A 25,958-nucleotide genomic window follows, 5' to 3' on the forward strand; every position below is an offset into this window, starting at 1 on the left:
ACAGTTACCATTAACCAAAAGAATGTCATCATGACTACTGTATGCCCTGTGTGCCACCCCACTAACACATACAATAATAAAAGTTTTAGCTATTCATACTAAAATGTAACTATAATCTTTTTAAATTATCAGAGTACCTCTGTGCATGCCTCTCCCCACTATTGTTAAACCTCGGTCACCTGTTGTGTATCTGGAATGAAGGGAAGAGCTTCCTTCTTTGCCATCTCCTCAGCATGGGGCACAGCAGCTCAAGTAAGATTGCCAAGATGCCTGAAGGAGAGCAAGCTGGTTGTGGAGAAAGCGGAGTAAAACCAGCACCACTTCACTATGGCCAGCCTGCTGTTTTCCTGGTTGGCTGCCACGGTGGCAGTGATGCTCTTCCTCTCTCTTCCTTGTGGCTAGCTGACTCTCCCCCTGGCTGTCAGGTTCTGATTGTGTTTAAGCCAAAGAGACTCCATTTTAATCTTGTCACTGTATTAAGTATTTCTTTTGCAGGTGGCAAGCCTTTTGATGAAAGCTTACAGAGAGAAGAGGAATGTTGTGTCTACATATATCTGCCTTTCCGACACCCTTGAGAAACTTTCACTTTCTCACCCTCGGGCCGGTGGTCTTGAGAACTAAGGGGGAGGATGGGGCCTGCAGGGAACTGCTTATTCTGTACCTCAGCTTATCTCCAGTAAAGCCTTTTGAAACCAAAGGACCTTTGTCTTATTGCAAGAGGCAGGCTGAGTCGCAACTTTTAGCAAGCCACAGTCTGACATTTTGTTACGAATCACCTCTGTGCCAATGCCTTGGCCGGAGGAGATGGATACCAAGGCCGCGCCCGACAGGGACCCTTTGTTTGATCCATATGTCTCCAGCACGGAAGGAGTGGAACCTACTACAACAACTCAACCCATTCCGGGGGGAACGGAGTCTGGTCCTGCTACAGTGTATCCCCTCGTACCTGACAGAGTTGGCACCCAGAACGTCCGGAGGGACTTGGGAGCTCGACCACGGGCGGCGGCGGAACCCCTGAGATCTCTGCCTACACCGAGGCAGTGGGGATCCAGGCCTAGAGAAACGAGGGAGAGGAGAGCAAGCACGATGTTCTCCAGGTCGCTCATTGACGTGAGACGGATGGTCGGTTCGTCAATGGAGGATGGACCCAGCATCATTTGGGAGCTACCCAAACAATCCCGAACGCCGATCGAGGCGTGGGCTAGCAACCAGCCATGGTTTTTGTGGAATAAAGAATCCGATCAACTGGAGGAATGGGACCCCAGGGGTACCGAGAATACCCAGGACTGGGAGACCACCCGTCGTGATTTAATGAGCTGGGATTATGCCGAAGTGGCTATGTGGATGGGGCAGTGCAAATCAACTTATCAAAGTTGGCAGCAACTGCAGGGCCGAACTCAAGCTGTTGATGCGGGAATTTCAGCAGTAACGGGACTAGCGAAAGGAATCCTTGCCGGAATATCGGAGGAAGGTGAGACTACCGGGGCCACCGGAATGGGAGAGATTTGACCTTGGTCCCATGCTACCACCTCCTCTGAGGACTATGTGGATACAGTACAATTCCCGACTGAAATGCCCCAGGAAATTCCGTATGAGGATGTCGATACCTTGGTGCCAATTCACGTAAAGAGACTGGAGGATAGAATTGGTACCATGGAGGAGAGCTTGGCCCACGCAGTGCATCTGCTATTGGTGCTAGTCATGGAAGGAAGAGGAGAGGGCCACAACAAGGGGCTGGGGAGCGTCCTAGAGCTTCAATGAACCGAGGTGTAGCAGCCCTACAGCAGTTAATGCAGCAACAGTCAGTGCCTGTCCAGAGGGATCTGCCAGTCATAACGCTGGCACAGGGTCAGGTCCCCTCTTTGAACTGGGAACCACCGATAGTACTGGAGGATGATCAACAAAGAGCAATGACGCCGCCGCCTGACCCTCCACAAGGACCACCGGACGTATTACCAGATGATCTCCCTCAGGGGCCTCCTCAAGAGGATAATCATCACCCGCCAGGACCCCTGAGAGACGAGCCTCAGGAGCAGCCCCCTCTTCAACCACAAGAGCAACCTCTTCAACCACGAGAGCCACCACTTCAACCACAAGAGCAACCTCCGAAACTCCCGCCACCGTGAGGACAACCACCTCGTCATCCTCCTCCAAGAGGTCCAGCACCGCAACCATTTCATCCACGGCAAGTACCTCAAGGTCCAATACATCCTCCGCAGCCGAGACCTCAACAACCGCCAGGACAACCCATTCCGCGGCAACAAGACACACAGCCCAGACCAAGGACAGTGCCTTTACAGTATTACCCGTTACCAGCACCAGCCCCAGTCGCTAGACCTCAGGAGTTACCTATGGGGTGGGTAAAGTTGGAAGCTATGTTTGACGGAGATCCTTCAAAACTAGGATTCTTCTTGGTACAAGCGCTTCAGTTTTTCAATCGTTGGGGACACTTGTTCGAAGACAAAGCTAGTCAAATCGAACACCTAGGATCCCGGCTGCAAGGGAAAGCGGCAGAATGGTATGTAACTTTGTATGAATTGGGGGCCCTGGAGTTAGATACCTTGCAAGGCTTGGTAGCGGCTCTCTGAGCACAATATGAGGACCCGTTAGAAGAAGATAGAGCCCGAATGGAATTGCAAACCATTAGGCAAGGCAATCTGTCGGCCAGGGACTATGTCACTAAATTCCGACAGCTAGCGGCCAAATGCCCGAGATGTGAGGAGTCCACAAAAATAATTTTGTTTAAACAAGGCATGAATCCGAAATTGCTGGATCGGGCTCTTATGCAAGACAATCCCCCAACATTATTGGGTTGGATTCAATTGGCATGTGAAGTGGAAAACCATATGCAGGAAGTACGGCTTGTAAAACAACAGCAGGCAACGGGGCACCGAAGAACTTCGATAATTGTTTGAGGGGGAAGAGGAGCGGGATACGCGGCTAGAGGAGCGAGAGAAGCTAGATGGCGACAAGGACTATGCTTACATTGTGGCCAAAGCGGCCATTACGCAGCGCAATGTCCACTCAGGCCTGTGCAACAAGTTCCGCTCCAGCCAGTACGTACAACCTCTACCACCCTTCCCCCACCGTACCGCCCAACGCCTGCTCCCAGAACTGCTAGAGGACATGGTGCAACCTGCAGAAATCTTCCTGAGAAAGGATTAGAATTGGAAGAGGTCATGGACTTAAATTCAACCACTTTAATTGGAGAGGAAGGACCCGAGAGCCCAAGTTCAGGAAACGAGATAGATCTGTCGTAAGCGGACCCAAACAGCAGATCAAAACACAGTACATTCCCATAGTGGAAAGACCCCGATGGTCCATTCTATTCATGCCAGTTACTTTAGTCAACCCAGAGCGGAAAACTCATATTCGTGTACAAGCACTTATTGATTCCGGATGTTCCAGAGATATTATTGCACCTGCCCTGGTTAATGGACTAGCACTTCCCATGAAGGAACTAGAAACACCGGTCATCTTCAAACAAATGGATGGCTCCAACATGAACCCAGTAACCACCGAAACCAAACCTGTGATCACGGGAATGGGACAGCATTGGGAGACGAGGTCATTTGTGATTAGCCCTACCGCCAAATACCCTCTAATCTTAGGTAGCCGATGGTTGTGGGATCATAACCCAGACATTGACTGGCTGGTCGGGAGCGTTACATTTTGGCAAGATGGTTGTAGATATCACCGATGGAACCAAAATTGGGGTGCCAATCCTATCCGGATGGAGGAAGCTCTACTAACCCAGGAAGAAATCAACCAAATACTGAAGGAATACCGAGCCTATCTGCAAGCATTCACTGAAGAAGAAGCAAACGCCTTACCTCCTCATAGGAGGACAGATTGTGCAGTAGAAATCCTCCCAGGAGCCACCCTGCACAAGGGCAGACTATATCCAATGAGTCCTATAGAAAGGGAGGAACTACGCAAATTTATTGATACCAACTTGGAAAGTGGATTTATCCGACCTGCTAATAGTCCTCATGCAGCCCCAGTACTGTTTGTAAAGAAAAAGGATGGGGAGCTAAGACTATGTAGTGATTTCAGAGGACTCAATGCTATCTCCTCCACGAACGCGTATCCAATTCCCCTCATCAGAGATTTGCTCAACATCATGGCCCAAGGTAAGATCTTTACAAAATTGGACTTAAAAGATGCTTACTTCCACGTCCGTATAAGAGAGGGGGATGAATGGAAAACCGCGTTCAATACACCCTTAGGGCAGTATGAATATTTGGTCATGCCTTTTGGCCTGTCTGGAGCACCTTCGGTTTTCATGTCCATGATCAATGAAGTTTTACATGAATTCCTATATAAAGGGGTGGTCGTTTATCTAGATGATGTGTTAATTTATTCAGAAACAGAAGAGGCACATGTGAAATTAGTTCAACAAGTATTAACCACCCTCATGCACAACAAACTACCCATCAAATTGTCCAAATGTGAATTTCACAAATCCGAACTCAGTTATTTAGGATACTGCATCTCCAAAGATGGGCTAAAAATGGATCCAGGCAAAATTAAAGCAGTACAAGAATGGCAACCCCCCACTACCCGTAGAGAACGGTAATCCTTTCTGGGGTTTGCCAATTTCTATAGAGAATTTATAGAGAATTTTGCCCAAATAACTCTCCCCCTCACAGAATTACTAAAAAAAAAAAAGAACAAAGGGGAGCAAGCCAAGAAACCCACATCCAAATTAATTTGGACTCCAGAATGCCAGTCGGCTTTTAATCTTTTAAAACAGCAATTTATATCAGAACCAGTTTTGCAGCACCCCAATGAAAATCGCCCATTTATTGTGCAGGTGGACGCCAGTGATACGGCGATAGGGGGAGTCCTCTTGCAAAAAGGGGAAGACAATAACCTGAAACCTTGTGCTTATCTCTCACGCAAGTTCTCAGAATCTGAGAGAAATTGGAATGTCTGGGAAAAGGAAGCATTTGCAGTCAAGGCAGCGCTCTCCTCTTGGAGACATTGGTTAGAAGGGGCCCGTCATCCTTTTGAAGTGTGGACAGATCACAAAAATTTAGAAGCATTACGTAGTCCCAGGAGATTGAATGCCAAACAATTAAGATGGGCTGAATATTTTTCCAAATTCAATTTCACCCTAAAGTTTTTGCCTGGCAAAACTAATTTTTTAGCTGATGCTCTATCACACATGCCCCAACTAAAAAGCAAGCGGGAGGAAACAGTAGACACAGTATTCTCGCCAACGCAACTCGGAGGCGTGGTCACAACGCGCAGTCACGCAGCACAGCATACTCGAGCAGATCAAGGGTGGAGACAAAAACTGAAAAGCGAAGTGGAGAAGGAGGGGGAGGATATACCCAAAGACAAACTATCTCAATCTGCACAAGGGGAATGGCTTTGGAACAATCGTTTTTATGTACTGGCTAGCTTAAGAAAAGAAGTGTTGCAGCATTGTCACGATGCCCCAACTGGTGGCCACTATGGGTATTTGAAAACACTTCATTTATTACAAAGACAATTTTGGTGGCCAGGTTTATGCAAAGATGTCTCCCAGTATGTTGCATCCTGCCCAATTTGCCTCAGCGCCAAAACTAGAAAAGGAAAGACTCCAGGACTGTTAAAACCCCTTGAAACCCCAAGCAGACCTTGGGAAATCATTTCTATGGACTTTATCACTGATCTCCCTCCCTCCAAGAACCACACCTGTATACTAGTCGTGGTGGATTTATTCTCAAAACAAGCCGACTTCATTCCTTGTACCACCATACCATCGGCAAAGAAATTAGCTGACATTTTTATGAAGCATATTATAAAATTACATTCTTTTCCATCAAGGGTGATATCTGACCACGGCAGACAGTTCGTCGCCAACTTCTGGCGGGAGCTTCTTCAACTTATGGGCATGGAACAAGGACTTGGCTCCAGCCACCATCCACAAACCGACAGACAATCGGAAAAAACTAATCAAATATTAGAACAATTCCTCCGCTGTTATATTAATTTTCAACAAGATAACTGGGCTGATCTGTTACCTTTGGCAGAATTTTCCTATAACAACAGTGTTCATGCCTCTACAGGGGAAACGCCCTTCAAAGTAGTTTATGGCTATGACTTTAAAGCTTTTCCTTTTGAAGCTCTCCCCCCTCCAACTGCGCCCAAAGATGTAGCGGAGTGGTGGGGAGATGCTGCGCAGCAATGGACTCTAATTCAAGCAAATCTTGAAAAAGCCAAACAGGATTATAAAAAATACGCCTATCGCCATCGTGTGGCCGAATGGGAATTGCACCCAGGAGATCTTGTTTATCTTTCAACAAAGAACTTAAGAGTTCCTCAAACAAGCCGTAAATTTGCTCTCAAATTTTTGGGACCTTTTCCTGTTCGTAAAGTAATCAACAAAGTCACTGTAGCACTTGACTTACCAAAAAATTTGCGTCAAGTCCATCCTACATTCCACATTAGCTTGTTGAAAAAGGTCCCCCCTCCAGATCAATGGCACACCACCACTCCACCAATACCTACTTTGATTGATGACCAGATCCACTATGAAGTGCAAGAAGTTCTGGATTCCAAAATTCGACACAATAAATTGTTTTACCTTATTAGGTGGAAGGACTTTGACTCTGGACATGATGAGTGGGTGGAATCTATTCATATTCGTGCCCCTAAATTGTTGAAAGCTTTTCATACTCAATATCCTCTTAAACCTGGGGGAGGAGCATTTTAGATGGGGCAGAATGTCAGGTTCTGATTGTGTTTAAGCCAAAGAGACTCCATTTTAATCTTGTCACTGTATTAAGTATTTCTTTTGCAGGTGGCAAGCCTTTTGATGAAAGCTTACAGAGAGAAGAGGAATGTTGTGTCTACATATATCTGCCTTTCCGACACCCTTGAGAAACTTTCACTTTCTCACCCTCGGGCTGGTTGTTTTGAGAACTAAGGGGGAGGATGGGGCCTGCAGGGAACTGCTTATTCTGTACCTCAGCTTATGCTTGGCATTCGTAACAATTTCCAAGTTCAGCTAAGATCCATGTATCTTGGAATGTGTACTCTAATGGTTGTTTATCTCCAGTAAAGCCTTTTGAAATCAATGGACTTTTGTCTTATTGCAAGAGGTAGGCTGAGTTGAAACTTTTAGCAAGCCACAGTCTGACCCTGGCAGCTGCTTGGGTGCTGGGATGAGCGTGCAGAAGCTGCACAGAAAGGTGGCAGGTTGGAGAGGATAGCTCTTTACTTCCATCACTAGCCCAATGCTGACACCTCAGGTTGGTTCACAGCTTACTCATCCTCTAGTGCCTCTGGCACTAGAGGTTTTTAAGTTGGGAAGCACCTGCCAACCATAAGCTGCACAGAGCAAAGGCCTTGCCCACTTACTTGGCACATTGGGGCAGGTGCCACATTGGGGAAGAGTCCCAGGTGGCAGGTCAAAGAGCCACATGTGGCTCCCAAGTCACTGAGTATTACTGTTATATAGGGCAACTGGATGCAAAGAACAATATCAGCCAGCCAGCACAGCAACCTTTATTGGCATAAATAATACAGACAAAACAATATCCCTGAATCATTAACAGCTGTGTAGAATGAGACAATTTGACAGGTGAAGTTTGACATGCAGGCATGAAAAAGTTGCATGTACACAACTTTTCTGCGAAAACAATGGCTAGCTTGGTAGAAATTATTAGATCAGCAAGCACCACTGCTTCTTGTCTGTGTGAATCAGACCTAAATGGGACAAGGGAATAACTGGATGGTGGGAAGACAGCTCATGATGCTTTTGATTTATACACAAATGAATATACATGTAGCATATTTAGCTGAGGATCTGCCATTCAGCTTCAGCTGAAGTGTGAAGTCAGTCCCTGACAACTAACTGAAGCTTAACCATCCCTAGCAATTCACATCTTACAAATAAGGTGAAAATTAGCCTTCCCTTTTTGTGTTGTGGATTCTGTGCCAAGACAATTGCCGGTATTCTTTGCTCCGTCTTCTAGGATCACCATGGCAAGCAAGAACTTTGATGTGTGGTCTATACATCTGACCAGTGAACATGCAGAGGGGGACATCAATATTGAGCCAACTGTCCCTGCTCTGCAAACTCTGCATGTTCAACCTCTACAAAGTCTGAACAGAGCCTATGCATGTACAAGTTGTATGCACATAGGCTCTGTGCATAATGGAAGAGTTCCTGACCATGTGTATGGAGCCTGCACATGTACAATTGTAAGAGGGTAGGTTCTGTTCAGACCTTCAATAAATACATTGAGCTCTGGAGCAGGAGTGATAGCAATCCGTACCCCCTCCACACACAAATTCAATAAATGATTATTGGGGCTTGTGGGTGAGCACCATGCCTCTATAGGCTGTGAAAGAGAAGCTGTGAGTTTGTTTAGAAGGAGGAGCAGGGAGACTAACAGAGCAATCCTAAACAGATTGGCTCAGAATTCTATTGAAATCTGTTCAATGGGGCTTACTCCCAGGATCATCTATCACAGTGGATTTCACACTCTGTTCTGGAGAATGCTAAGATGCCTAAGAAGTTTATAAGAAGTTCCTCAATAAGAAAACCAGAAATAATGTATAAGGTTCTCCAATATACAAGTTGCGACCACTAGCTGATCTTTTCTTGCAATGTGAAGCTTTAGGAGAAGTGTTCCAGTTACACTCCCAGTTCACATGGTGTACAGAGAAGGTCAACAGGCCTTACTGGCATCCCGTATTAACTGAAGCTCCATATACACTGTATATATGCATAGGCTACCAAAACAGGCACAGGGGAGAATGGGACTGAAGATACTGGCCCATATCCCACCAGTGGAGAAACTTGTTGGTTTGACCCACCCCCCCAAGTCCTTATATGCAAATTATCTTTCTTCCTCTGCCTGCTTTGGCCATCACAAACCTGTTATAAGGGTTTGAGTGTGAGCCCCATTGTGTGTCTTCTGTAATATGGCAGATGAGTTAATGTGGAAATAGTTGTCTTAAGGTGGCAAGATAAGAGACGGTTTTTCTAACTCTCATATGCTGAGATTACTACACAAACTTTAGAAGAGTACAGTGAGCAAAACCCATGCTCATTCATGATAATGAGAGCCAGTTTGGTGTAGTGGTTAAGAGTGTGGGACTCTAATCTGGAGAACCGGGTTTGATTCCTCACTCCTCCGCTTGAAGCCAGCTGGGTGACCTTGGGCCAGTCACAGCTTCTCGGAGCTCTCTTAGCCCCACCTACCTCACAGGGTGTTTTGTTGTGGGGATAAAAATGACATACTTTGTAAACCGCTCTGAATGAGTGTTAAGTCATCCTGAAGGGCAGCATATAAATCAAATGTTGTTGTTGTTATTGTGCAAGTAAAAAAGACATCTATGTGGTAGATGTAAACGGGAGAATTCAGACTTAAAATAACAGAGGGTAGGATCAATTGTAACCCTTTTCTGTCTATGAATTGTCACATGTGCTTGAGCTGTTTCTTTACTGCCTGATCAGGATTGTCCCTATTTATTACAGAGGTCTCACCATGAAGACAGAACTCTGCTGTTTTTTCTCATTAAAAAAAATGGTTCCAGTACATGACCTCGCATTTATTTCAGAGTCAACATTTTCTTTGTTTGATGACTACAAGTCCTGATCTTTCAGGCCACTTCTCTAGTGTGCTCTAATTTTAGCCAGCTCAGAGCAATTTAGGGATCACAAATCCTCTTCCACCCAGCCATTCTTGATCTGTCTTGTTAGCTCACAAATTGCATGTTTGCATTTGCTGCAGCCTTGGACTAAGCACTTACTTTCCTCTTCCTGAAAGCAGCGTTCACACTTTTATCATCTGGGCTGGATGGAATCCCATTCCCAAACCTCTGCTTCAGTGTAAGATTTTTAAAAATTTGCAACTGCACCTTTATGGATTTTTTTTTGTACCTTTGGCAACAAAGTATGATAATGCTTTGAGATGGAGACAAAGCTAATGAAAAGGCATGCTTGTGCTTTTTGTCTGGAAATTTCATGTTATGTGACTTTTTGTGCTTCATTTTCTTACCTGTTCTGCTTCATCTCTCTAATTCTTCTGGCCCCAACAGATGCTAATACCTGCTAATTATTAATCATGTTGCAAGACCTCCTGGCCTCTTAATATAATTAGATGTGAGCTTTCTTGCTCTGTCAGCATAGATTAACTTCCACCATTTGCAGGCTGGTTTTCATAAACTGCATTTGTTAAACCCTATGGTAATCACAATACAGTCTATTTTTTGTCAAAGAATAAACTTTTGTTCTTTTCTATTGGAGTACATAGCTTTCTTACATTACTGGAATCAATATTGATACGTATCAGAATATTTATACGTATCAGCAAAGTGAGTTGACTTTTACTAGACTCCCTTTCCTCAAGGGACAGAATCCATTTCTCATCAGCTGGAGTCTTGAGATAGGTTGGCCAACTTTTCAGTGGGTTCCTTGTCGCTGTACCTTAAAAATAAGTTGACAGGCAGCAGTATGAAATACAGTGAACATTTCCAGTTGCAACAGCTTGTATCGACAATTAAAAACTAGAAAAAGTATAGAAGCAATCAAAATGTTCAAGAGGCTGAGGAACCTTCCTCCCAAGGAAAAGCTAAGTATAGGACATCTTTTGCAAACAGAAAAATAAAACTAAAGGGAGACATGACAGAGGTTTATAGAATTATGCATGGTAAAGAGTGTGGATAAAGAGAAATTTATCATGCTTTCAGAGCACTATAAACTGGGGTCACACAATGAATTTGATAGGCAGTAGATTCAAGACAGACATGAGGAATAACTTCCTTACAGAATTCATTGCCAAAAGACACGGTCAAGGCTTAAGCAGAGGCTTAGAGAAACTCACAGAGGATTGATCTGTCACCTGCTATTAGCCATAATAGCTCAGTGAATCCTCCATGATCAGAGGCAGTGTGAATATACACAGTGCTGCACAGAAACAATGGGAGAGGGCTTCCTTCCTGCCTTGCTCTAGAACTTCCAAGAAGTATTTGGGGAGAGGTCATTGGTCAGATTCAGCAGTGCTCTTATTATCCTCTGCTCTAATTTTGCTCAAGTAAAGCTTTATCACCATTTAATGAGAAGCTTCGCCTACTCATTTTTGCTGAACAAGCAACTGTTTAAGGCACAGTTTCAAGGGCAAAGTAAAAAATTGGCAGCCTTGGCATTTTCTGCACAGACAATTTTTGCTGGTTCTGGCCCCATATCGCTTTGGTTTTTCTTCTGAATTCTGCACACTTAACTCCCCTTTCAGATTTCAGTGCAGCATATTCAAGGTTTCTCTTTGAATTTTATGCATGCGCTTATTCCCTAAATTTTTTCTTGATAACGGTTTGAGTCAGCTTTTTCAATCATGCAGAATTTTCCTTTAGTCTTTCCCCCCTCTGTCCTATGTCACACACACACACACACACACACACACTTCTCGCTGATTGGTCTTTCCATCCTCCTCTCAGCTCCTCCCTCCCCCTTTTCACCTTCTCCTCAGCCCCCTCATTTCTCTGGTTTGGACTGCGAGGGGGGCGGTATAAATCCTAAACAAAAATGTCTACTCGGAACAAGACTGTTGTGTATCAGGGAAAATTTTTAATCAAGCATAATGATGTTATAATGTTATAAGTTACCACCTCCCCCTCCTGTAGTCCAAACCAGAGAGTTCCTCTGAGGCTGACCCAGAACTGGGAGGCAGAGACTGGCACCAGGAGGGCAAACTGACACAATCCAGTAACACCAACATTACAATGTTATGGCATTAAGTTTTCTTCAAAAGAAAAAAGGTGTGTCATAACAATAAAATGACAGGGTTAATTTGTGTTGTGGTTACATGGATCTTGTTTAGGTTTTCAAAAGATTAACTATCTATGCTTTTTGGTACAAAGTACTGTGTTGTGGATTACTCTGTATCAACAGTGCACATATGCCATGTCAGGTTTCCTTTTGCTTTCATTTCTCTTCCCCCTCTCTCCTGCCACTCCTAAATAGAGATGGGCACGAACAGCAATACGAACGAAAAAAAAGCCACGAACAGCCCAATCTGCTGTTCACGAACAAGCTGTTCGTGAGGCCCCATTCTAAATGAACAGGTGGTCATTGTAAGCCTCGTTCATTGCTGTTCGTCAAGCCAGACAGTTTGGCACCTGCAATCAATTCCCTTGGCAACTTAGGCAGGGTGGTGAAAAGCCAGAGAGGATTGTGAGGCACTCCAAAGGGATCTGTCAAGGCTAGAAGAGTGGGCATCCATGTGGCAAATGAGGTTCAATGTAGCCAAGTGCAAAGTAATGCACATTGGAACCAAAAATCCAAAATATAAATACAAGTTGATGGGGTCTGAACTGGCGGAGACTGACCAAGAGAGAGATCTTGGAGTCATGATAGATAACTCACTAAAAACGTCAGCACAGTGTGCGACTGCCATAAAAAGAGCTAATGCTATGCTAGGGGTTATTAGGAAAGGGATTGAAAACAAATCAGCCGGTATCATAATGCCTCTGTATAAATCGATGGTGAGGCCTCATTTGGAGTACTGTGTACAGTTCTGGTCGCCACACCTTAAAAAAGATATCATAGCACTGGAAAAAGTACAGAGAAGGGCAACTAAAATGATTAAAGGGTTGGAACACTTTCCCTATGAGGAAAGATTGAGGCGCTTGGGGCTCTTTAGCCTGGAGAAAAGACGACTGAGGGGAGACATGATAGAGGTTTACAAGATAATGCACGGGTTAGAGAAGGTAGAGAAAGATGTGTTTTTCTCCCTTTCTCACAATACAAGAACTCGTGGGCACTCTATGAAATTATTGAGCAGTCGGGTTAGAACAGATAGAAGAAAATACTACTTTACACAAAGGGTGATAAACACATGGAATTCGTTGCCACAGGAGGTGGTGGCAGCTACAAGCATTGCCAGCTTCAAGAGGGGACTGGACAAATACATGGAGCAGAGGTCCATCAGTGGCTATTAGCCACAGGAGATAGATGGTATTCTCTTTGTGGGGAGGTGGTGCTCTGTTGTCTTGGTGCTGGAAGGAAGGCAGTGGGAGGGCTTCTGGTGTCCTGGCCTCACTGACAGTCCTTTAGATGGCACTGGATTTCTAGCCACTGTGTGTGACAGAATGTTGGACTGGATGGGCCACTGGCCTGATCCAACATGGCTTTGCTTATGTTCTTATGTTCTTATGTTAGGCAGGGATTGTCTGAACTCTGTCTAAACGCCTGCTGTTGCCCTGGAAACCCCAATCTAAGCCCAATTTAGCTTGATAGGCAGGTCTTCCTTTCAGGTGTGGAGCTCCAAATTTGTTATAACAAGGGAACAAAGACCAGGGGGGAGGGGGGGCTCCCTGCTCTGACTTTGCAGACAGTGGAGAGGAAGAGAGACAGTTGCTATTGGCATTTTGATAGAGAGAGTGCATTGGAGCTTGAATTTTCCTTGTGTGTGGTGGGGTAGGGATCTACCCCTTCAAGTCCCAGGGCTGCTGCAAGGCTCTGGGGCCAAGCTATTATTTATTATTGGTACCTTTCCTGATGCCTGCTCAAGTCAGGATTCTGGGAGTGGTGCAGTAGGGATCTTGACTTGGATGATGCTTGGAGGAGAGCCTGCTGGTCCCCACGAGCATTTTTTTTTCTGTTCATGCCCATCTCTACTCCTAAAGCTTTAGTGCTGGGCACTTTTGGTCATCATAACATCATAATGTTGTAATTTAATAACATAATTGGGCATAGACAAAACATTAAAAAGGGGGCGGTGGTGATGATGGTGAAGTGAAGGCACCAGTGACACCAACAGTAACACCAATGATGATGTCCCCACCTCACCACATAACCTCTTTATTTCATGACAGTGCAGACAAAAAAAGACTGCACCCACACTGGGATTAAAAGCTGTGTGCAGAAAGGTAAGTGGCCAAAACAAATCTGATCCTTGAGGAGGAAACACTCAAAAAGAGAGGAGTAAATTGCCCATGCAGAAAAGGCCTTAGACTTTATTGTAGTCTGATTTCAATATCCTTTTGCGAGTTTTCTCATATTTTACATTATGTATTCCAAATACAGAATTTTGCTATTTTGTAGTTTCCTAGGTCTATTTGTAGCAGACCACCAGAACCACGATTTGTAAAATAGAAGAGTACTTTTTATTACTGTGGCTAGCTTGTTCTCAGACAAGAATGTGAGAAAGTACCTGATTAATTTAAAATCTGTGTGTGCGCTTGTGTGTGTAAAGTGGCATCAGTTTTTCCTCAGATTGGAACCGATCCTGAGCTTAAAGTTGAAACTGGGCTTGATTTAGAGCTGTCATAAAACTGTCATAAGAAATTTGCATGTAGATGAAATGTACGTGTAAAACAAATGAGAAACTGTCGTGAAAAATATCTCGAAGAATGTTGTTAAGGAAAGAGCCAGGATTTAAATTACAGCATTTGAACCGGTGCTATCAATTTTCAAAATGGACTAGGGAACTTGCAAAATAATTAAATAATGTAAGGCAGTGAAACATGAACCCATGATAAATATGTGGGGAAAAATATTGCACAGCAAAATTTCAAATGTTAAACTGGGAAATTTGCTACATGTTTTGGATTTGTTAAAACTTGACAGAAGTCACTCAGCCTGATTCTTTTCACTTATTTTATATGCATGCACGTTCTCACAAAGCTTACACCCTGAAAATCTTGTTGGTCTCTAAGATGCCCCGGGACTCAAATCCCACAAATAAATGTTGTTTTTATTTTAAAATTCCACAATTCATTGTCTACCTAAGTAGTCCTTAGAGACGTTAATGGCTGCTAATCTGTTGGAATCAGCAGTATTTTCACACGTGTTGTTTTGCAAAAACCCAATGCAAAGCTTTTCAGCAGATATTCCAGTTGTTTGATGCTGAACCAAACAGACCAGGTGACTCACATCTGATTGACATTGTTGAACATGTTTGGCACAAAATATACTGCATCTCTATCGGTTGTACATAATGGTGACAATGGGATCCAGTGCCTAGTAGAACAAACAGATACTTCCTTTCCCCTCCAACTTTAATGTCTGAAGCATTAAACTTTCTTCCACAACTTCAAAAGTCTAATAGAGTACTGTTCAACATGACAAAACCGCACAGTCCTCCCTGCCTACTTTCATCAGAGCTGTGTCAGTTCTCCAGTGCAGCTCATCTTCAGAGGATAATAGGCAGACAAGCAGGACCAGTGACTGCAGAACCTTATGCATGTGTTCAGTGTCTTGAAGGATTTGAGCATTAAAGGTGTCAGGAAGTCAGCTGAGTTCAAGAGGGCCATTCATACACACTCCATCTAGATCAAATGTTTTCAGCATCTTTTTCTTACCTTTTGCTTTTTTCCTTTTATTTACATTATTTATCATCTGCTTTTCTCACTGAGCCACAAGGAGGATTACACAGTGTAAATCAACATGATCAACAGCTGACATTCAATTAACAATACAACATGACATGGATTGCAGAAATTTGAAAACAAATAGACAGTAAACAGTAGTATAGTCTACAGTCTCTGTCCCTTGAAACACAGAAATATATCACTGAATATAACAAAATGGTTCCCACAGTGTTACCAGAATGGGTCTCCTTGTGAGCTGGGGGAATTAGCAAACAAGGAGAAGGCTGTGACAGGTGGTAACAAGCGAGATCCTCCACCAATTTTTACCAGTTCCCCTCTCTGAGGAAACTAACAAGATGGGAGTTTTCCAAAACAAAGAGAATTTTTATTTAAAGGGGAAACTCAAACACACAGCAAGAGGCAAATGTAAAAATCACAGGCATACAAGAGTCTTAGGAAAAGCAGTTAGAAGATGGGGAATAGTTGTAGGATTTGGGTAATATTTACCTATCAGAGTAGTAGAGAGGTGCACAGAGGAAGAGAGGCTCAGACGACCAGTGTGCCTGACCAGAGACTCAGAGGGATTCTGAGGGCACAGTGCTTGGATCCAGGTAAGCGTGCACAGCACTGTATAACTTGGCTTTTATTATCTTTCACCCATGAACACTGTTCCAATAAAATATATCACTACTTTACATATTTTTCCCTTTTTGTATTCTTTGTACCAGCTGTCTGCACCAAACACCAGAACATCAAGTAGTTGCAAGAGTCCAGTAATTCATTATACCAAGGACTCAGTGTAATCCATGCTTTTCCTCCTAGTACCAGTCATGAATTTCTGTTCTCTATTTAATTATTTTTATGCCAACAATATTTATAATGTGCATAAAAGGAAACCTTGGATAAGCATATTTTAAGATTTTTTTCTGTATGATATCAGTATTCTTCAAAATATAGCACTAAATTCTTTGCTCAGCTTGACCAATGTTTCTTGTCAACAGTCAGTAGGACTGGGTCTAGAAATCTGGTAGCCTGCGCCAATATCACCTATTTAAAAGACAATTTGAACTGCACTAACTCCATAGATGTGGATGTTTTGCAGCATGGTGATATTTTGGAGTTTGTACATGCATTTCTAGATAACTCTATTTACTTGCCATGGGTAAGTAACTAGACAGGATGAATGTGATAATATCTCCATGGTGTGTATGTTTATTCTTCAACTATATGTAACAACCGCTGCGGATACGGTGAGTATCTGGACAAAAAGGTATTTTGTGTGATTTGAGGACCCCCTTGTTATGCTTCTGAAGATAATCTTCTCTGCCCTTTATGTAGTATTTCAAGCACATATGCCTCTATATTGACACTTTCTGCTAGCAAGGCGAAGTGCTTTGTGTTCCCAAAATAACTTATTTTCCCCTTTTGTTCTTCCTCTGATATTCTTCCTAATACTGATACTTCCTACCACCAACACTATTCCACCATTTCTATAGCAATGAGTGATAGGATTCTGAAGGGGGAAAAAATAACAGCTGAGTCACATAGTTGATAATCTTATTACACACAAGTTGTTTTCTGTGCTTCCTTTGGACATTTTCACATCTAAACAAAAATAAACTCTTATTGATGCCTCCTTGTTCCAGACTAGAACTCATTTTTAAATGACACATGCGTTGGAGCAGGAAAATGGTGCCTTCTCTGCAAACTGGTGCTTAAAGCATCTGTTTCATGCTTCTTCACAATAAGGTAGGACCTGTTTTTCTTCTGATTGGAAAGCTATTGCTCTCAAGAGATTCAAAGCTATCTTGTTATGAGTCACCATGTAATAAACAATACATTAATGTAAATGCTACAATTATCAACAATAGCTTCTGCCTATGTAGCTATTATGTGGTAACTGCAATAAACACATGAGTACCATGGACATCTGAATCCAGTTATCAGTCAAGAAGACTTGAATCCACTGTGTAAAAGCCTACGTGCCTGAAATGTTCTTAAGGCACACACACAAACCGTGATAGTATTTTCAGATGCTCCTCAGTAGATGCCTGTTATCTATTGGCCTCTGCAAGGTAGCCATTAACTTTTTATTTCTAACCCCAAGTAAAAGTAACTGTTCATTTCTTTACTCATGTTGTCCTAGCATCTCCAAAGCCTTCAAACGCAAATTCAGAGAAACATATACTTTTGGTATTTGTACCCTCTTGATATCCAACCCAGATAAATCACTACAAATTATCTTTAAAGCATTTCATTGAGACTGACTAATCTTAGGACAAATAGTATTTAATAATGAATTCAAGCTGAGAAAGCATTGTATTGTAAGGGAAGTGACAGTTCTGCCAAACCTCTACAGAACTTGCAAGATTCAGGCTCATGTGAGATTACTGTATACGGTGCTGACTAAGAAAAAGGACAGAATTGGGTTATTGGGCTGCAGCCATATAAATGTATATGTAAAAGAACAAATTTGTGCACCTTTCGTGGCCTCCAAAACCCACCAACTTGAAGTGGTGCTTTTCAGGCAAGTACTAGAACCATTTTTCTTGAAAGCCATTAATTCTGGGTTTTTGTTCAACAATACCATGAATTATTTTTATACATGTCTTATGTGGCTTAGAGCCTGGAGCAACATTTTAAAACCACTGAGTAATTCTTTTTAAAGGATTGAGTTGAATATAGTTAACTTACAATTAAAAGACACACAAACACCCACCATTCCAGTCTACCTTTAGTCACTAAATGCTGCATCTGCAATAAAAAAGAACTATCAGGGCTTTTTTCCAGTGGGATCTCCCCAGATCTGAGATCAAGCACCTCTGAAAAAAGATCATGTAACTGGTGGCCCCGCCCCCAGCACCCAAAGACCCGTGGGCTGTCTCCCTGGGTGGAGCTTCTCCTGGGCCGCCTGCTATCCCGGCCTCTTCCCCAGCTTTTCCCTCCCTCCCTTTCTCTTTCCTTCTTTCTTTCCTTGCTTCCTTCTTTCTTTCCCTCCCTTCATTTCTCTTTCCATGCCTTTTCTTCTTCCCTTTCTTTACCTTCCTTCCTGAGGCAGTGCCACTGCCTGGCTGGCTGAGAGGCAGGCTGGGAGGGCAAAGAAAGGAAGAGAAAGCCGCCCTCCTGTTGCTCTTCTCACTGCCGCCACTGCGCCAAGCAAGGGACGAGATAAGGAAGGAGGTGGGCAGCTGGCTGGAGGCGGCAGCAAAGAAGCAGCTCGGCAGGGCGCTCCCCCCTCAGTTGTCCTGCAGGGAAAGTGCCTCCCTCCTGCCCACTAACTTCACAGTGGTTTGGGTGCAGGTGCCCACCAAGGGGAAGGAGGAGGAGCGCCCAGGAGGACAACCGCTGCTGCCACCGCCAGTAGAGCCAGGCAAAGAGCCCAGTAACAGGAGCCACAGCAAGTGAAGTGGCAGCACAAAGCCGAGAGCAGCCATGTGGAGTGAGGTGGGGCAAAGGTGAGTCTCAGGGCTTCTTTGCTACCTGCACAGGTCAGGTGAGGCAACCACCTGGGCTGGCCCTTGTCGAGGTTAATGGGGCAGGCAGCCACTTTCCTCCCCCTCCCTGCCCCGGTCTTTGGGAGTGAAGGACCCTCTTGGAAGGCTCCCCCGCAGAGGCCAGTGGCGAGCCACAGTGCTGCAGCTCGTGGCCAGCTCTTGTTTGTCCAGCCAGCTGGTCCCACAGGGGAAAGAGGGAGTTGTTCTATGAGCACCCTCTTCCAAAGAGATCTATGAGCCCCCCCTCTTTAGGGGAGAGGATGTAAGAGAACAAATGGTCACAAATTAGACCTTAAAAGTGAAAACACTCAGAAACTTGGAATTAAAAAGGATGAAATGTTTTAGCAGAGATCAGTTCATGAGCTGGTGGAGCTTCATTGGTCAAGTGGAGTCTGTGTTCAGTCAATGGGGAAATGGGAAGGAGATGCTTCTAAGTTATCTTTACTTCCCAGCCTTTTTTGGGGGGATGGGGGGGTTGCATTCTGCTGACTCATCCATGCAGTCTTTTGCATAGCATGACTTAAATGGTCAAGAGACTAACAGTATGTCATGTTAAATTGCTTCTGTTTTGTTTGGCTGTGTATCAGCTTTCTGCTTGTTTTCAAATTTATGCAGTCCATACCCTATTGTATTGTTGAATGTCCCAGCCATAGATCATATTGACTTACACTGTGATACGCCTTGAGTCTCAGTGAGAAAAGCAAACCATAAATAACATAAATAAGTAAATAAATTGGACTCTCTTGGTGCTCTAACCACTCACCCCCCTTCTCGGGTCTCTATGCAACCACCTCCATCTAGCTGCTTTGCCTCCCTGTCCAGCCCTCTCCTTGATACTCCTCACCCATCCCTTGCCTCAGAACTCTGCCTGTCCACCCCCCCCCCACACACACACATTCCTTTTCAAGGAGACGCTCTTGTTTCTGCCTTTGTTGGCACTGTAGCTTGACACAGACCTGCTGGAAAAGGAGGAGGGAGAATTGGAGAGGCTGCTTCTGCTCCCGACCCAACAGATGCATGGTTTTTGGCCTCTGGCACCACCATTGTGGTGAGCAGTTCCCACCCACCCCCAATAGCAAGAGAGAAGGGAGGAGGGAGATGGTGATGGAGGTAGCTTCAAGACAAGTGCATGTTGTGCACTTGAGTAGACAAATGCACCTCTAAGTGATTTCCCCCACCCACAAACACACACGCATACACACACACATACATCCCCCCCCCCCCCAGTTTCTGAATGTTCTGCAAACATGGGGTGGTTCCCCAAGTTTGCAGGAAAATGTTTGTAACCTGTAAATGGCCCCAGTCCATGGATTTAAGTGTCTGCAGGTGGCACACAGTTGAGAATTAGATTTATATTTATTTTCAATGGATGACCTGGCCTTGTAGCATGAGCATGTACTGTGCAGGTACAAAGTTGCTTGGCATGGTATTTGAGAACAAATTTGAGAAAAACCATCCAGGCAATTTGATCAGTAGCTTGCCTTGCATGTAATGAAGAATTTTCAGTTAAGGTAATTTCATCTGGCATTTGTATTTGTACTGATGTTCTCAACATGCCTAGCTATGATGAAATCCTACAAACCTCTGTGGAAATTTATAAATTCAGCAATTGTTGAGTAACTATGAAAAAGGCATGTGAGCAAGTTGTGGCCAGCCATACCTTGTTCTACAGAGCTCAGTTGGTATTGTTCCCCAAGAACCATCCATATTACTCCCAATAATCCACTGGTCTAGGAGCCAAACTACATGAGTCATCAGACATGTGTTCTTTATGTGTTGGGTCCCGCAAGGTTCCCTGCGTAGTGTAGTCTTGCAAAGAATGGCCGCTCAATGCGATTCTCAGCCAGGGTAAAGCGGTGGAAGGGATTCTCTCTCTTGCAAAAAGCCTTGGCTGGGGTTTTCCTCTGGGAGCTCAGGGGCGGTGGGGGATGTAACAGGAGCTAGGAAATCCAGAGTGGCTTTTTACAAGAGAGAGACAGAGAATCTGCAATGCAATTCTCTGCTGAGGAGAGAGCAGTGGGGAGGATTCTCTCTCTCTTGCAAAAAGCCACCCTGGATTTTCTGCCTCCTGTTACATTCCCCACCCCACCCCCAGGCTCCCTGGTAGAGCATCACATTAAGCAGCTGTTCTTTGTAAGACTACACCAAAAGATATCTACATCTACAAATATAGATATATAGATAATCCCCCAATTCCTATCAGAGACAGGGTCTGTCTTTTTAAGAAAGCTAACATTCCCTAAAGCTTAGCCAGACTTGAGGCCATACTGGGAAAGAGTGAAGCCTAAGAGTATTTGAAATTTCATTGTACAGCTGCCCCCAAAGGATATGAGGTAGTGTGATTGGTCGGGGCATGCAAGAGGAATCATGGCAACTATGGTTTATAACTGTATTACTACAATACACAATTGTATGGTAAAACAAGCTGACTAAGCTTACAGGCTAAGGAAATAAAGGAGCAAAGAATAGTTACTAGCTAAGAGGAACTTACCTCTTCTTTGCAGCAGCTCAATTGGGGAGTCTGGCTGGTGAGTGCATCATGGACACCTGCCAGTCCATGCAGATAAGCACCCCTGCTCTCACACACAAAGACAAAGAAACAGTGCCTTTTTAGAGTCCAGCCCATGTGGGATCCAAAGTAAGTTACCCAGTCTGCCCTACAGTTCTTGGCCCACAAAGCCCAGCAATTCCCCTGGTCTAATAAAAAGTTGTCACCAAATCAGAGATGGGAATGTTTTGACAGAGGTCTGTAAAGAGCAGGCATTTGGAATCACTGGTGGTTTCTCAGGCTGGCTTCAGACTGCACAGTTCCTCCTGGGTCTTCAGTCACTCTATCATGGTATTTCCTCCAGATGTTCTTGCTCTGCCTTATTTCCTTGACACAGCTGTTGCTGATGTCACATGTCTGTTTATACCAACTTCTAAACCTCTGCCGACACTCGAGTTCTTCCACCGTGCTGTGTGCTTCCTGGTATGAGATCACAAGTTACTTCTGCTGTAGGCTAATGCTTCATTAGTCTTCTGATCTGACCATAAGAAAAAATCCTGCATAAGGTGAGCATTCTTCCATGTTGAAATTCTCGTGGAAAAATCACACCTATATAATAAGTATGTAAAAATATTTTGAACAATATTTTAAGTTTTAATCCAAGATGTAGTTAAATACTAGTTTTTCTATGTTAGGGCACATTCATCAACTGAGCAAACAGAAGGGGGAATTAGGAGGCAACATTCTGGGGGACCTGACAATCCTGGGGGCCTGCAGAACTGGGGAAGTCATGTAACCTGTTTTCATATGATGGATCTGGATGGATGGATTTAGGGGGTGTAAAGGAAGGCCCAGATGGAAACTTAGGGAGGGGTCCTTGACACCCTTGTTCAGAAGCACTATTTATCACAAGCTCTTGTGGTTTGCAGTGACTGCTTTATGTCAGCCAGGAGAGACTGGGTACCATTATTAGTAAAATCCCTTTCTAAGGCACTTTGGCTTCTTTGTAAGGGAGTCCCTATTCTCCTGAGATTGCTCCCTTGTTTTGAGGAGTTTCACCTGCCACTCCCTTATTATACTGTTCCTTGCCCTCCCTAACCCTGAGTGTCTTCTTCATTATATAGTTTGAAAATAAAATTGTAAGTGAATTTCAAAAGCTCTCACAACTAGATTGGCACAATAGCCGTGGCCTGAAGAGTGTGTTTCTTTGCTGAGAAAAGAAAATTGTATGAATGGTAGTCTTGAATAACCTATTACTTTAAGTGTTGAGACAGAAGAGAAGAATGATTATCTACAGTATATTTTGCCTCATGCCTTTTCTGTGTTGATTTCTCTATTCTGTCACTCGAGTTGTGAATGTGAAAACCATTCAGCCTTCACAAAAAGAACCAGCAAAAGGGAGGGGTCATGCAATGACATTTTGCTAAGGAGCAGGCGTGACTCGCTCTGTAATGGTGAGGCCTGTCAGGTTGAAGAATCGGAGGGGAAAATTAGTAAGGCATTAAAATGCTTGATTCTGTCCAGAGCGACTCTTTAAGTAAGCCATGCAAACTAATGGCTTTGCCTGTCCAAGAAACACAGCAATGATGATACTAAAATGGTAATGACACCGAAAGAGGTCAAAGGGGAAAAAGTGATGAGAGCAGTCATGTCAGGTGGGTGAATAACAGATGGTTATTAATAGCAGCTGAGGAGACAAAAGGTAGCTTCAGATAATATTTAGTGCTTTAGTCAATCCCTGTTTTACATGACACAGTGAAAGAAGGACAGACAGCAATGGAATGCAGTTGAATGGAAGAAAAAAAAATTATTCTGTCTAGAGACAGTGGTTATTCTTTTTTTACAGGATAACACCTGACTCCCACCACAGTGAAGAACTGAAGTTAGGAAAGAGAAAGATTAACGCATGGCAGAATGCTGTGTCTGGGAGATGTACCTTGTATTTTTGTCCATTTGTTCTTTTCAGAACAGCTGCTCCATTACTTGGTCACAGAAAATCTATCTCCCAAGCAAATGAAGGCAAATAGAGATGAGTTGGTGATGGGAAGAAAATGTCCATCTTGCTAATGGAGAAGCTTAGAAATATACTTCCAAGCCATCAGGAGCAGAACAGCTAGAAGAAAGAGAGCTTTAGTTCATAGATCGAGTTTTGCCCTTTGAAGTTAGCCATAAACTACAGTTGTAACACTGCTATGGTAATAATTATGAAGAAAGCACTGCTGAGAAACTCAGCTGATTATTATCCACACAGTTCCAGCACTAGGATAAAGAATCTTATTTTAATGGCATGCTTAAAATTTCTTCTTGTCAGTTCAAGGTAACTTAAAATAATTGTCATTTAGAAATTAGACCAATTTCAGGAAAGATGAGAGCCATTTTTTTATTCTTCTGTCCTATATGTTTTCAGGGAGTAGACCAAAAGAAAACAAGAGACTAACTTAGCAACCCTGAGTACACTTACTAGGGAGAAAGTCCCACTAAACTCAAGATTCAGGTCCAGTAGCACTTTAAAAACCAACTAGATTTCCAGTGTATGAACTTTCAAGATTCAAACTAAACTCAGGGTCTTTCTACACAAGACCTCTTACACAAGGATGCTCAAATGAAGGAAGACACAATGTTAGCTGGCAAGCATAGTTTCCCCTCTGTAGAGCCAGCAGAGAGCACTCCTTAGAGGATTTGTTTATTTCATTTTCGCCTCCCCAAAGGGGAAGTGAAATTGACAGAACTTTCAGGGAGGCAAAGATGAAATAAACAAACCCTCTGAGGAGCAATCTCTGCCATCTCTAGAGAGGTGAAACTTTAAACTACGCTTCCCAACTAACATTGCATCTCTCTTCACTTGAGTGTCTTCGTGTAGAGGTCTTGTGTAGAGAGACTCTCAGTTGCACTTGCTTAGAATGTCAGCCAAACAGCCTGATATTATGCATGTTTCCTTGAATGCAAATCCTGCTGAAACCAAAAGCATTAAGAGCGGGTTCTAAATATGATGACATGGTAGCTGTTGTGTCACTCTTTCCCATGCTGCTGTGGGAAGGGGATATGGAAAGAAGCTGTTGCTCAGTGCTAGAGGACATGATTTGAATACAGAAAACCCCAGTTTCAGTGCCTAGCATATCTAGTTAGAAGATCTCACGCACATCTACAGAAGCAGCAGAATGGTAGTTATGAGGTGGTAGAGCATTAAGATGATAGAATTGGGTATGCCAGTTCAGAATGCACATAATGGAAGACATTTTTCAAAGTTCTCCTACATTAATAATTCCCTGTAACTGAAAAACTAGCACAGTATACAAAAGGCTAGGATAAATTGTTTAGCCCTAATATGCTTTTTTTAAAAAAATGTAATGTTCTTACATGGGAGAGAATTTAAATTCTGAATCTTTCTCCTTCACCATCTGCAATGATAGAGCCCATTCTACCACCCCCAGATTCTACCATTTCATTTGGGTACATATATGTAGACCAGGCCTCAGGTGGCACTGAGAAAGATCTTCTCTTTCCTGTGACTCTGGGGAGCTGCTAACAGTCAGATGAACTATGTTAGAAGTACCAATATGCTGACCAGTTTATGATACCTTCATATATTCGTGCTGCAGCATCTCTCCATGTTATTGTTAAGACTCGTGGATAATGGTAGGAAGGCGCCAGTGTCCCTCTTTGCATGTTGCACATCACACGAACAGTATGAGATGTGGTAGCAAGGCTGTGACTCACAAATCATTGAAGCTGGGATACTTGTATTAAACTGACCTAATCCATAACACTTTATGTCAATTTGTAACAAGTCCCGCCTGGGTCATCCCAGATCCTTGTCCTGCAATCGCTTAAATTGCACTGGGCTTTTAAGAACATATCCATTTCTGGCCCTCTAAATGAACTTTTGCAAGTTATAAATTAATGGTACTTTTGTTCATGGTACTTATGCAGTATTTCCAATCTGCAAAGCAATTTACAATCTTCATTAATTCATCCTCACAACATAAACCCATGAGAAAGGAAGCAATCCATAGCCAATCTGTTCTAAATCTGTAAAAGGGATTACTCCATTCTCATATGCTGTGAGGGTGAATCAAGTAAGGTTTCAAATTTCTTTGTTAGTCATTCACATTATGGTTTTGGTATTTAATAGAACACTGTTATGTACTATATTGACTGTTCAGTATAGACAATTTCCATACATTAGCTGCTTCCATACATTGGCTAGTCTTTGCTGCATTTCCTTCTAATCTGATGTGACCCAGGTAGTGCCTTGTACACCAGTGTTGCACAAACCCATACCATGTTCATTATGACATGTTTTTTTTAAAAAAAATCTCAGTTTTTCTACTACGTAAAATATCAGCTAGGCAAAGTGTTATGCAACTAGTGCCTCTTCATATACATTCTTTCTTTAGGCTGTAGACCTCTTACTTTGGAGTTGTTCTATCGAGTTAAGTGGGATAACTATGATGCAAGTAGTTTGATAAATGAAATTCAAAGAATCCGTTAAGAATTGTATGTGTCAAGATTAGACATGGGCACGAATGGGGGAAAAACCCCAAACAGGCTGTTCGGTGTTCATTCCCAACAACGAACATGAACAGCCAACTGGACCCGAACATGTCCCATTGCCGAACGTGTTCAGTGTTTGGAGTTCGTCGGTGCCAGAGCAGCCCCCT

This window comes from Eublepharis macularius, chromosome 6 (assembly GCF_028583425.1).
Source record: "Eublepharis macularius isolate TG4126 chromosome 6, MPM_Emac_v1.0, whole genome shotgun sequence".
NCBI classification, from domain to species: Eukaryota; Metazoa; Chordata; class Lepidosauria; order Squamata; family Eublepharidae; genus Eublepharis; species Eublepharis macularius.